This window comes from Ranitomeya variabilis, chromosome 5 (assembly GCF_051348905.1).
Source record: "Ranitomeya variabilis isolate aRanVar5 chromosome 5, aRanVar5.hap1, whole genome shotgun sequence".
Classification (NCBI taxonomy): Eukaryota; Metazoa; Chordata; class Amphibia; order Anura; family Dendrobatidae; genus Ranitomeya; species Ranitomeya variabilis.
This window is the reverse complement of record NC_135236.1, coordinates 38,041,735-38,054,192: the sequence shown is the minus strand read 5'-3', so window position 1 is coordinate 38,054,192 and position 12,458 is coordinate 38,041,735. Positions and strand designations below refer to the sequence as shown.

Below are 12,458 nucleotides of genomic sequence, written 5' to 3'. Positions count from 1 at the left end.
CAACCACAATTGGGACCATGAGAAACATCTGGTGAACAACATCCCTGTAGTACTCAATATACAAACCAATTATCTCCTTCTACTTGTTAATCTGAGTTCACACCTTTCTCTTTCAGTGAGTCAGACAAGATATTTTGCCCATGACAGAGTTCGTCAATAGAGATTCAGGTGAACTAAGTCCCAAAATTTCTCCATGGCTCTCACTCTGCATGCACTTTGCAAAAACATGAATAGCTAATCTTTGAGTTGGCTGTGATGGCCGAGTAGTTAAGGCGTTGGACTTGAAATCCAATGGGGTTTCCCCGCACAGGTTCAAATCCTGTTCACAGCATAGTGTTTTAACATGACAAAAACATTAGAATTTGTTAAAAATAATAAAGCAATATTTATATTGGTAAAATGGGCCAAATGATTTGAAATAATTAAGTATTCTTATTCCAAAATTTGAGTCTCAAAATTGAAACTAAGCAGTTTGAAAACTAAAAGAAACATTACTAGATGTTTCCCAGGACATTAATGGTATCATTCACTGATCTCTGGAAACTCTGATCAGAACTGTATTGGTTGCTAAAAATGCTCTACACCAAATTTTTTCAGCAATCAAATGTCAAATAATGTAAATAAACTCGTTACTAAAACACATCGGAGGACCAACAGTGATGGCATACATTTTTTATGATCTCATAGTTAAGACGATGGACTTAAAGTTCACATTCTGTATGAAATCATGTTCACAGTGCAGTGTTTTACCTTTAAAAAATTGGATTTTGCTTGTAAAAGTTTAATGAAAACAAAATATAGAAAAAGGTGGGATTAGGAAAAAAATCAAGAAGATTAATTCCCTGGCAGCGTGCAGTTTCCAACCACAATTGGGACCATGAGAAACATCTGGTGAACAACATCCCTGTAGTCCTCAATATACAAACCAATTATCTCCTTCTACTTGTTAATCTGAGTTCACACCTTTCTCTTTCAGTGAGTCAGCCAAGATATTTTGCCCATGACAGAGTTCGTCAATAGAGATTCAGGTGAACTAAGTCCCAAAATTTCTCCAAGGTTCTCCCTCTGCATGCACTTTGCAAAAACATGAATAGCTAATCTTTGAGTTGGCTGTGATGGCCGAGTGGTTAAGATGTTGGACTTGAAATCCAATGGGGTTTACCTGCACATGTTCAAATCCTGTTCACAGCGTAGTGTTTTAACATGACAAAAACATTAGAATTTGTCAATAACAGGAAACCTATATTTATATTGGTAAAATGGGCCAAATGATATGAAATGGGACAAGTATTCATATTCCAAAATTTGAGTCTCAAAATTGAAACTAAGCAGTATGAAAACTAAAAGAAACATTACTAGATGTTTCCCAGGACATTAATGGTATCATTCACTGATCTCTGGAAACTCTGATCAGAACTGTATTGGTTGCTAAAAATGCTCTACACCAAATTTTTTCAGCAATCAAATGTCAAATAACGTAAATAAACTCGTTACTAAAACACATCGGAGAACCAACAGTGATGGCATACATTTTTTATGATCGCATAGTTAAGACGATGGACTTAAAGTTCACATTCTGTATGAAATCATGTTCACAGTGCAGTGTTTTACCTTTAAAAAATTGGATTTTGCTTGTGAAAGTTTAATGAAAACAAAATATAGAAAAAGGTGGGATTAAGAAAAAAATCAAGAAGATTAATTCCCTGGCAGTGTGCAGTTTCCAACCACAATTGGGACCATGAGAAACATCTGGTGAACAACATCCCTGTAGTCCTCAATGTACAAACCAATTATCTCCTTCTACTTGTTAATCTGAGTTCACACCTTTCTCTTTCAGTGAGTCAGCCAAGATATTTTGCCCATGACAGAGTTCGTCAATAGAGATTCAGGTGAACTAAGTCCCAAAATTTCTCCAAGGCTCTCCCTCTGCATGCACTTTGCAAAAACATGAATAGCTAATCTTTGAGTTGGCTGTGATGGCCGAGTGGTTAAGGTGTTGGACTTGAAATCCAATGGGGTTTACCTGCACATGTTCAAATCCTGTTCACAGCGTAGTGTTTTAACATGACAAAAACATTAGAATTTGTCAAAAACAGTAAAGCTATATTTATGTTGGTAAAATGGGCCAAATGATATGAAATGGGACAAGTATTCATATTCCAAAATTTGAGTCTCAAAATTGAAACTAAGCAGTTTGAAAACTAAAAGAAACATTACTAGATGTTTCCCAGGACATTAATGGTATAATTCACTGATCTCTGGAAACTCTGATCAGAACTGTATTGGTTGCCAAAAATGCTCTACACCAAATTTTTTCAGCAATCAAATGTCAAATAACGTAAATAAACTCGTTACTAAAACACATCGGAGAACCATCAGTGATGGCATACGTTTTTTATGATCACATAGTTAAGACGATGGACTTAAAGTTCACATTCTGTATGAAATCATGTTCACAGTGCAGTGTTTTACCTTTAAAAAATTGGATTTTGCTTGTGAAAGTTTAATGAAAACAAAATATAGAAAAAGGTGGGATTAAGAAAAAAATCAAGAAGATTAATTCCCTAGCAGTGTGCAGTTTCTAACCACAAATGGGACCATGAGAAACATCTGGTGAACAACATCCCAGTAGTCCTCAATAAACAAACCAATTATCTCCTTCTACTTGTTAATCTGAGTTCACACCTTTCTCTTTCAGTGAGTCAGCCAAGATATTTTGCCCATGACAGAGTTCATCAATAGAGATTCAGGTGAACTAAGTCCCAAAATTTCTCCAAGGCTCTCCCTCTGCATGCACTTTGCAAAAACATGAATAGCTAATCTTTGAGTTGGCTGTGATGGCAGAGTGGTTAAGGCGTTGGACTCGAAATCAAATGGGGTTTCCCCGCACAGGTTCAAATGCTGTTCACAGTGTAGTGTTTTAACATGACAAAAACATTAGAATTTGTTAAAAATAATAAAGCAATATTTATATTGGTAAAATGGGCCAAATGATATGAAATAATTAAGTATTCTTATTCCAAAATTTGAGTCTCAAAATTGAAACTAAGCAGTTTGAAAACTAAAAGAAACATTACTAGATGTTTCCCAGGACATTAATGGTATCATTCACTGATCTCTGGAAACTCTGATCAGAACTGTATTGGTTGCTAAAAATGCTCTACACCAAATTTTTTCAGCAATCAAATGTCAAATAACGTTAATAAACTCGTTACTAAAACACATTGGAGAACCAACAGTGATGGCATACATTTTTTATGATCGCATAGTTAAGACGATGGACTTAAAGTTCACATTCTGTATGAAATCATGTTCACAGTGCAGTGTTTTACCTTTAAAAAATTGGATTTTGCTTGTGAAAGTTTAATGAAAACAAAATATAGAAAAAGGTGGGATTAAGAAAAAAATCAAGAAGATTAATTCCCTGGCAGTGTGCAGTTTCCAACCACAATTGGGACCATGAGAAACATCTGGTGAACAACATCCCTGTAGTCCTCAATGTACAAACCAATTACCTCCTTCTACTTGTTAATCTGAGTTCACACCTTTCTCTTTCAGTGAGTCAGCCAAGATATTTTGCCCATGACAGAGTTTGTCAATAGAGATCCAGGTGAACTAAGTCCCAAAATTTCTCCAAGGCTCTCCCTCTGCATGCACTTTGCAAAAACATGAATAGCTAATCTTTGAGTTGGCTGTGATGGCCGAGTGGTTAAGGTGTTGGACTTGAAATCCAATGGGGTTTTCCCGCACAGGTTCAAATCCTGTTCACAGCGTAGCGTTTTAACATGACAAAAACATTAGAATTTGTCAAAAACAGTAAAGCTATATTTATATTGGTAAAATAGGCCAAATGATATGAAATGGGACAAGTATTCATATTCCAAAATTTGAGTCTCAAAATTGAAACTAAGCAGTATGAAAAATAAAAGAAACATTACTAGATGTTTCCCAGGACATTAATGGTATCATTCACTGATCTCTGGAAACACTGATCAGAGCTGTATTGGTTGCTAAAAATGCTCTACACCAAATTTTTTCAGCAATCAAATGTCAAATAACGTTAATAAACTCGTTACTAAAACACATTGGAGAACCAACAGTGATGGCATACATTTTTTATGATCGCATAGTTAAGACGATGGACTTAAAGTTCACATTCTGTATGAAATCATGTTCACAGTGCAGTGTTTTACCTTTAAAAAATTGTATTTTGCTTGTGAAAGTTTAATGAAAACAAAATATAGAAAAAGGTGGGATTAAGAAAAAAATCAAGAAGATTAATTCCCTGGCAGTGTGCAGTTTCCAACCACAATTGGGACCATGAGAAACATCTGGTGAACAACATCCCTGTAGTCCTCAATGTACAAACCAATTACCTCCTTCTACTTGTTAATCTGAGTTCACACCTTTCTCTGTCAGTGAGTCAGCCAAGATATTTTGCCCATGACAGAGTTCGTCAATAGAGATTCAGGTGAACTAAGTCCCAAAATTTCTCCAAGGCTCTCCCTCTGCATGCACTTTGCAAAAACATGAATAGCTAATCTTTGAGTTGGCTGTGATGGCCGAGTGGTTAAGGCGTTGGACTTGAAATCCAATGGGGTTTCCCCGCACAGGTTCAAATCCTGTTCACAGCGTAGTGTTTTAACATGACAAAAACATTAGAATTTGTCAAAAACAGTAAAGCTATATTTATATTGGTAAAATGGGCCAAATGATATGAAATGGGACAAGTATTCATATTCCAAAATTTGAGTCTCAAAATTGAAACTAAGCAGTATGAAAAATAAAAGAAACATTACTAGATGTTTCCCAGGACATTAATGGTATCATTCACTGATCTCTGGAAACTCTGATCAGAGCTGTATTGGTTGCTAAAAATGCTCTACACCAAATTTTTTCAGCAATCAAATGTCAAATAACGTTAATAAACTCGTTACTAAAACACATTGGAGAACCAACAGTGATGGCATACATTTTTTATGATCGCATAGTTAAGACGATGGACTTAAAGTTCACATTCTGTATGAAATCATGTTCACAGTGCAGTGTTTTACCTTTAAAAAATTGTATTTTGCTTGTGAAAGTTTAAAGAAAACAAAATATAGAAAAAGGTGGGATTGAGAAAAAAATCAAGAAGATTAATTCCCTGGCAGTGTGCAATTTCCAACCACAATTGGGACCATGAGAAACATCTGGTGAACAACATCCCTGTAGTCCTCAATGTACAAACCAATTATCTCCTTCTACTTGTTAATCTGAGTTCACACCTTTATCTTTCAGTGAGTCAGCCAAGATATTTTGCCCATGACAGAGTTCGTCAATAGAGATTCAGGTGAACTAAGTCCTAAAATTTCTCCAGGGCTCTCCCTCTGCATGCACTTTGCAAAAACATGAATAGCTAATCTTTGAGTTGGCTGTGATGGCCGAGTGGTTAAGGCGTTGGATTTGAAATCTAATGGGGTTTCCCTGCACAGGTTCAAATCCTGTTCACAGCGTATTGTTTTAACATGACAAAAACATTAGAATTTGTCAAAAACAGTAAAGCTATATTTATGTTGGTAAAATGGGCCAAATGATATGAAATGGGACAAGTATTCATATTCCAAAATTTGAGTCTCAAAATTGAAACTAAGCAGTATGAAAAATAAAAGAAACATTACTAGATGTTTCCCAGGACATTAATGGTAACATTCACTGATCTCTGGAAACTCTGATCAGAACTGTATTGGTTGCTAAAAATGCTCTACACCAAATTTTTTCAGCAATCAAATGTCAAATAACGTTAATAAACTCGTTACTAAAACACATTGGAGAACCAACAGTGATGGCATACATTTTTTATGATCGCATAGTTAAGACGATGGACTTAAAGTTCACATTCTGTATGAAATCATGTTCACAGTGCAGTGTGTTACCTTTAAAAAATTGGATTTTGCTTGTGAAAGTTTAATGAAAACAAAATATAGAAAAAGGTGGGATTGAGAAAAAAATCAAGAAGATTAATTCCCTGGCAGTGTGCAATTTCCAACCACAATTGGGACCATGAGAAACATCTGGTGAACAACATCCCTGTAGTCCTCAATGTACAAACCAATTATCTCCTTCTACTTGTTAATCTGAGTTCACACCTTTATCTTTCAGAGAGTCAGCCAAGATATTTTGCCCATGACAGAGTTCGTCAATAGAGATTCAGGTGAACTAAGTCCCAAAATTTCTCCAGGGCTCTCCCTCTGCATGCACTTTGCAAAAACATGAATAGCTAATCTTTGAGTTGGCTGTGATGGCCGAGTGGTTAAGGCGTTGGATTTGAAATCTAATGGGGTTTCCCTGCACAGGTTCAAATCCTGTTCACAGCGTATTGTTTTAACATGACAAAAACATTAGAATTTGTCAAAAACAGTAAAGCTATATTTATGTTGGTAAAATGGGCCAAATGATATGAAATGGGACAAGTATTCATATTCCAAAATTTGAGTCTCAAAATTGAAACTAAGCAGTATGAAAAATAAAAGAAACATTACTAGATGTTTCCCAGGACATTAATGGTAACATTCACTGATCTCTGGAAACTCTGATCAGAACTGTATTGGTTGCTAAAAATGCTCTACACCAAATTTTTTTAGCAATCAAATGTCAAATAACGTTAATAAACTCGTTACTAAAACACATTGGAGAACCAACAGTGATGGCATACATTTTTTATGATCGCATAGTTAAGACGATGGACTTAAAGTTCACATTCTGTATGAAATCATGTTCACAGTGCAGTGTTTTACCTTTAAAAAATTGTATTTTGCTTGTGAAAGTTTAATGAAAACAAAATATAGAAAAAGGTGGGATTAAGAAAAAAATCAAGAAGATTAATTCCCTGGCAGTGTGCAGTTTCCAACCACAATTGGGACCATGAGAAACATCTGGTGAACAACATCCCTGTAGTCCTCAATGTACAAACCAATTATCTCCTTCTACTTGTTAATCTGAGTTCACACCTTTCTCTGTCAGTGAGTCAGCCAAGATATTTTGCCCATGACAGAGTTCGTCAATAGAGATTCAGGTGAACTAAGTCCCAAAATTTCTCCAAGGCTCTCCCTCTGCATGCACTTTGCAAAAACATGAATAGCTAATCTTTGAGTTGGCTGTGATGGCCGAGTGGTTAAGGCGTTGGACTTGAAATCCAATGGGGTTTGCCCGCACAGGTTCAAATCCTGTTCACAGCATAGTGTTTTAACATGACAAAAACATTAGAATTTGTCAAAAACAGTAAAGCTATATTTATATTGGTAAAATGGGCCAAATGATATGAAATGGGACAAGTATTCATATTCCAAAATTTGAGTCTCAAAATTGAAACTAAGCAGTATGAAAACTAAAAGAAACATTACTAGATGTTTCCCAGGACATTAATGGTAACATTCACTGATCTCTGGAAACTCTGATCAGAGCTGTATTGGTTGCTAAAAATGCTCTACACCAAATTTTTTCAGCAATCAAATGTCAAATAACGTTAATAAACTCGTTACTAAAACACATTGGAGAACCAACAGTGATGGCATACATTTTTTATGATCGCATAGTTAAGACGATGGACTTAAAGTTCACATTCTGTATGAAATCATGTTCACAGTGCAGTGTTTTACCTTTAAAAAATTGGATTTTGCTTGTGAAAGTTTAATGAAAACAAAATATAGAAAAAGGTGGGATTAAGAAAAAAATCAAGAAGATTAATTCCTTGGCAGTGTGCAGTTTCTAACCACAATTGGGACCATGAGAAACATCTGGTGAACAACATCCCTGTAGTCCTCAATTTACAAACCAATTATCTCCTTCTACTTGTTAGGCTGGGGTCACACATGCGAGTTTTACGGACGTAAGAGCGCAGAAACTACGTCCGTAAAACTCCCATTACATACGGCACAATTATTCTCAATGGGGCTGCTCCTATTAGCCGTATATTACGGTTCAGTATTATACGGCTTTCTACGGCCGTACAAAATCGCAGCATGCTGCGTTTGTCAGCGTACTGCGCAAATAATACGCCAATGAAAGTCTATGGGGGCGCGAAAAATACGGATTCCACACGGACCTGCAGTGTGACTTGCGAGAAATACGCAGCGCTGTTAGTGAAAAGTCGGTAATTCAATTGCCGGCTTTTCATTTCTCCTGCACAAACCCGACAGGATATGAGACATGGTTTACATACAGTAAACCATCTCATATCCCCTTTTTTGTTGCATATTCCACACTACTAATGTTAGTAGTGTGTATGTGCAAAATTTCAGCGCTGTAGCTGCTGAAATAAAGGGTTAAATGGCGGAAAAAATTGGCGTGGGCTCCCGCGCAATTTTCTCCGCCAGAGTGGTAAAGCCAGTGACTGAGGGCAGATATTAATAGCCAGGAGAGGGTCCATGGTTATTGGCCCCCCCGTGGCTAAAAACATCTGCCCCCAGCCACCCCAGAAAAGGCACATCTGGAAGATGCGCCAATTCTGGCACTTGGCCACTCTCTTCCCACTCCCTGTAGCGGTGGGATATGGGGTAATGAAGGGTTAATGCCGCCTTGCTATTGTAAGGTGACATTAAGCCAGATTAATAATGGAGAGGCGTCAATTATGACACCTATCCATTATTAATCCAATTGTAGGAAAGGGTTAAAAACCACACACACACATGATTACAAAGTAGTTTAATGAAATAAACACAGCGGTTGTTGTAATAATTTATTGTTCTCCCATTCCATTTCCAGGACCTCGCTTGGCAACATAATAAACGCACAAGATACATACCTTCTGCTGTCAGATCTCGTCCCACGAAGTAATCCATCTGAAGGGGTTAACTAATATTACAGGCAGGAGCCCTGCAAATGCAGCTGTGCTCCGTGCTTGTAATCCCCGGGGAATGAATGAAATGTAGGTCATTGACCTACATTTCCTTCAGTCGCGGTGATGCGCCCCCTGGTGGATGTCCTCATATGACCTGGAGCGTGGGAAAAAGTTCCCAGGCTGCAGTTCATGAGAACATCCAGCAGGGGCGCATCACCGCGACTGAAGGAAATGTAGGTCAATGACCTACATTTCATTCATTCGCTGGGGATTACAGGCAGGGAGCACAGCTGCATTTGCAGGGCTCCTGCCTGTAATATTAGTTAACCCCATATCCCACCGCTACAGGGAGTGGGAAGAGAGTGGCCAAGTGCCAGAATTGGCGCATCTTCCAGATGTGCCTTTTCTGGGGTGGCTGGGGGCAGATGTTTTTAGCCACGGGGAGGGCCAATAACCATGGACCCTCTCCTGGCTATTAATATCTGCCCTCAGTCACTGGCTTTACCACTCTGGCGGAGAAAATTGCGCGGGAGCCCACGCCAATTTTTTCCGCCATTTAACCCTTTATTTCAGCAGCTACAGCGCTGAAATTTTGCACATACACACTACTAACATTAGTAGTGTGGAATATGCAACAAAAAAGGGGATATGAGATGGTTTACTGTATGTAAACCATGTCTCATATCCTGTCGGGTTTGTGCAGGAGAAATGAAAAGCCGGCAATTGAATTAGCGGCTGTTCACAGATATCGCGCTGAATGAAATCTAAATACAGAATATATATATATGTGTCTCAATGACATATATATATATATATACTGTATAGATGTTTTCCCTAACATTTGAGCACATAAATCCATTAGATGTCGGTTTTGCAAGCCTGCGCGAAAATCTCGCAGTACGGATGCCATACGGATTACATACGGAGGATGCCATGCGCAAAATACGCTGAAACACCCTGACTACGGATCAATATTTTGGGGACATTTCTCCGTATTACGGCCGTAGTACGGACTTATAATACGTGGCGTATTTTCTTACGCCATGTGTGACCCCAGCCTTAATCTGAGTTCATACCTTTCTCTTTCAGTGAGACAGCCAAGATATTTTGCCCATGACAGAGTTCGTCAATAGAGATTCAGGTGAACTAAGTCCCAAAATTTCTCCAAGGCTCTCCCTCTGCATGCACTTTGCAAAAACATGAATGGCTAATCTTTGAGTTGGCTGTGATGGCCGAGTGGTTAAGGCGTTGGACTTGAAATCCAATGGGGTTTCCCCGCACAGGTTCAAATCCTGTTCACAGCGTAGTGTTTTAACATGACAAAAACATTAGAATTTGTCAAAAACAGTAAAGCTATATTTATGTTGGTAAAATGGGCCAAATGATATGAAATGGGACAAGTATTCATATTCCAAAATTTGAGTCTCAAAATTGAAACTAAGCAGTATGAAAAATAAAAGAAACATTACTAGATGTTTCCCAGGACATTAATGGTATCATTCACTGATCTCTGGAAACTCTGATCAGAACTGTATTGGTTGCTAAAAATGCTCTACACCAAATTTTTTCAGCAATCAAATGTCAAATAACGTTAATAAACTCGTTACTAAAACACATTGGAGAACCAACAGTGATGGCATACATTTTTTATGATCGCATAGCTAAGACGATGGACTTAAAGTTCACATTCTGTATGAAATCATGTTCACAGTGCAGTGTTTTACCTTTAAAAAATTGGATTTTGCTTGTGAAAGTTTAATGAAAACAAAATATAGAAAAAGGTGGGATTAAGAAAAAAATCAAGAAGATTAATTCCCTGGCAGTGTGCAGTTTCCAACCACAATTGGGACCATGAGAAACATCTGGTGAACAACATCCCTGTAGTCCTCAATGTACAAACCAATTACCTCCTTCTACTTGTTAATCTGAGTTCACACCTTTCTCTGTCAGTGAGTCAGCCAAGATATTTTGCCCATGACAGAGTTCGTCAATAGAGATTCAGGTGAACTAAGTCCCAAAATTTCTCCAAGGCTCTCCCTCTGCATGCACTTTGCAAAAACATGAATGGCTAATCTTTGAGTTGGCTGTGATGGCCGAGTGGTTAAGGCGTTGGACTTGAAATCCAATGGGGTTTCCCCGCACAGGTTCAAATCCTGTTCACAGCGTAGTGTTTTAACATGACAAAAACATTAGAATTTGTCAAAAACAGTAAAGCTATATTTATGTTGGTAAAATGGGCCAAATGATATGAAATGGGACAAGTATTCATATTCCAAAATTTGAGTCTCAAAATTGAAACTAAGCAGTATGAAAAATAAAAGAAACATTACTAGATGTTTCCCAGGACATTAATGGTATCATTCACTGATCTCTGGAAACTCTGATCAGAACTGTATTGGTTGCTAAAAATGCTCTACACCAAATTTTTTCAGCAATCAAATGTCAAATAACGTTAATAAACTCGTTACTAAAACACATTGGAGAACCAACAGTGATGGCATACATTTTTTATGATCGCATAGCTAAGACGATGGACTTAAAGTTCACATTCTGTATGAAATCATGTTCACAGTGCAGTGTTTTACCTTTAAAAAATTGGATTTTGCTTGTGAAAGTTTAATGAAAACAAAATATAGAAAAAGGTGGGATGAAGAAAAAAATCAAGAAGATTAATTCCCTGGCAGTGTGCAGTTTCCAACCACAATTGGGACCATGAGAAACATCTGGTGAACAACATCCCTGTAGTCCTCAATGTACAAACCAATTACCTCCTTCTACTTGTTAATCTGAGTTCACACCTTTCTCTGTCAGTGAGTCAGCCAAGATATTTTGCCCATGACAGAGTTCGTCAATAGAGATTCAGGTGAACTAAGTCCCAAAATTTCTCCAAGGCTCTCCCTCTGCATGCACTTTGCAAAAACATGAATAGCTAATCTTTGAGTTGGCTGTGATGGCCGAGTGGTTAAGGCGTTGGACTTGAAATCCAATGGGGTTTCCCCGCACAGGTTCAAATCCTGTTCACAGCATAGTGTTTTAACATGACAAAAACATTAGAATTTGTCAAAAACAGTAAAGCTATATTTATGTTGGTAAAATGGGCCAAATGATATGAAATGGGACAAGTATTCATATTCCAAAATTTGAGTCTCAAAATTGAAACTAAGCAGTATGAAAAATAAAAGAAACATTACTAGATGTTTCCCAGGACATTAATGGTAACATTCACTGATCTCTGGAAACTCTGATCAGAACTGTATTGGTTGCTAAAAATGCTCTACACCAAATTTTTTCAGCAATCAAATGTCAAATAACGTTAATAAACTCGTTACTAAAACACATTGGAGAACCAACAGTGATGGCATACATTTTTTATGATCGCATAGTTAAGACGATGGACTTAAAGTTCACATTCTGTATGAAATCATGTTCACAGTGCAGTGTGTTACCTTTAAAAAATTGGATTTTGCTTGTGAAAGTTTAATGAAAACAAAATATAGAAAAAGGTGGGATTGAGAAAAAAATCAAGATTAATTCCCTGGCAGTGTGCAATTTCCAACCACAATTGGGACCATGAGAAACATCTGGTGAACAACATCCCTGTAGTCCTCAATGTACAAACCAATTATCTCCTTCTACTTGT

The 12,458-nt window shown here is 37.4% G+C and overlaps 12 non-coding genes across 12 annotated transcripts; all 12 read left to right on the top strand.

Moving 5' to 3' along the window:
* The first annotated feature begins 249 nt into the window (after positions 1 to 249).
* On the top strand, positions 250 to 331 carry TRNAS-UGA (transfer RNA serine (anticodon UGA)). The gene has a single exon. It is a non-coding gene; the product is annotated as a tRNA-Ser (tRNA).
* Positions 332 to 1,109: 778 nt separating this feature from the next.
* TRNAS-UGA (transfer RNA serine (anticodon UGA)) lies at positions 1,110 to 1,191 on the top strand. Its single transcript has one exon. It is a non-coding gene; the product is annotated as a tRNA-Ser (tRNA).
* Positions 1,192 to 1,970: 779 nt separating this feature from the next.
* Positions 1,971 to 2,052, top strand: TRNAS-UGA (transfer RNA serine (anticodon UGA)). Its single transcript has one exon. It is a non-coding gene; the product is annotated as a tRNA-Ser (tRNA).
* Positions 2,053 to 2,831: 779 nt separating this feature from the next.
* TRNAS-CGA (transfer RNA serine (anticodon CGA)) lies at positions 2,832 to 2,913 on the top strand. The gene has a single exon. It is a non-coding gene; the product is annotated as a tRNA-Ser (tRNA).
* Positions 2,914 to 3,691: 778 nt separating this feature from the next.
* Positions 3,692 to 3,773, top strand: TRNAS-UGA (transfer RNA serine (anticodon UGA)). The gene has a single exon. It is a non-coding gene; the product is annotated as a tRNA-Ser (tRNA).
* Positions 3,774 to 4,552: 779 nt separating this feature from the next.
* On the top strand, positions 4,553 to 4,634 carry TRNAS-UGA (transfer RNA serine (anticodon UGA)). The gene has a single exon. It is a non-coding gene; the product is annotated as a tRNA-Ser (tRNA).
* Positions 4,635 to 5,413: 779 nt separating this feature from the next.
* On the top strand, positions 5,414 to 5,495 carry TRNAS-UGA (transfer RNA serine (anticodon UGA)). The gene has a single exon. It is a non-coding gene; the product is annotated as a tRNA-Ser (tRNA).
* Positions 5,496 to 6,274: 779 nt separating this feature from the next.
* On the top strand, positions 6,275 to 6,356 carry TRNAS-UGA (transfer RNA serine (anticodon UGA)). Its single transcript has one exon. It is a non-coding gene; the product is annotated as a tRNA-Ser (tRNA).
* Positions 6,357 to 7,135: 779 nt separating this feature from the next.
* Positions 7,136 to 7,217, top strand: TRNAS-UGA (transfer RNA serine (anticodon UGA)). Its single transcript has one exon. It is a non-coding gene; the product is annotated as a tRNA-Ser (tRNA).
* Positions 7,218 to 10,040: 2,823 nt separating this feature from the next.
* TRNAS-UGA (transfer RNA serine (anticodon UGA)) lies at positions 10,041 to 10,122 on the top strand. Its single transcript has one exon. It is a non-coding gene; the product is annotated as a tRNA-Ser (tRNA).
* Positions 10,123 to 10,901: 779 nt separating this feature from the next.
* TRNAS-UGA (transfer RNA serine (anticodon UGA)) lies at positions 10,902 to 10,983 on the top strand. Its single transcript has one exon. It is a non-coding gene; the product is annotated as a tRNA-Ser (tRNA).
* A 779-nt stretch (positions 10,984 to 11,762) lies between these two features.
* On the top strand, positions 11,763 to 11,844 carry TRNAS-UGA (transfer RNA serine (anticodon UGA)). The gene has a single exon. It is a non-coding gene; the product is annotated as a tRNA-Ser (tRNA).
* The last annotated feature ends 614 nt before the right edge of the window (positions 11,845 to 12,458 follow it).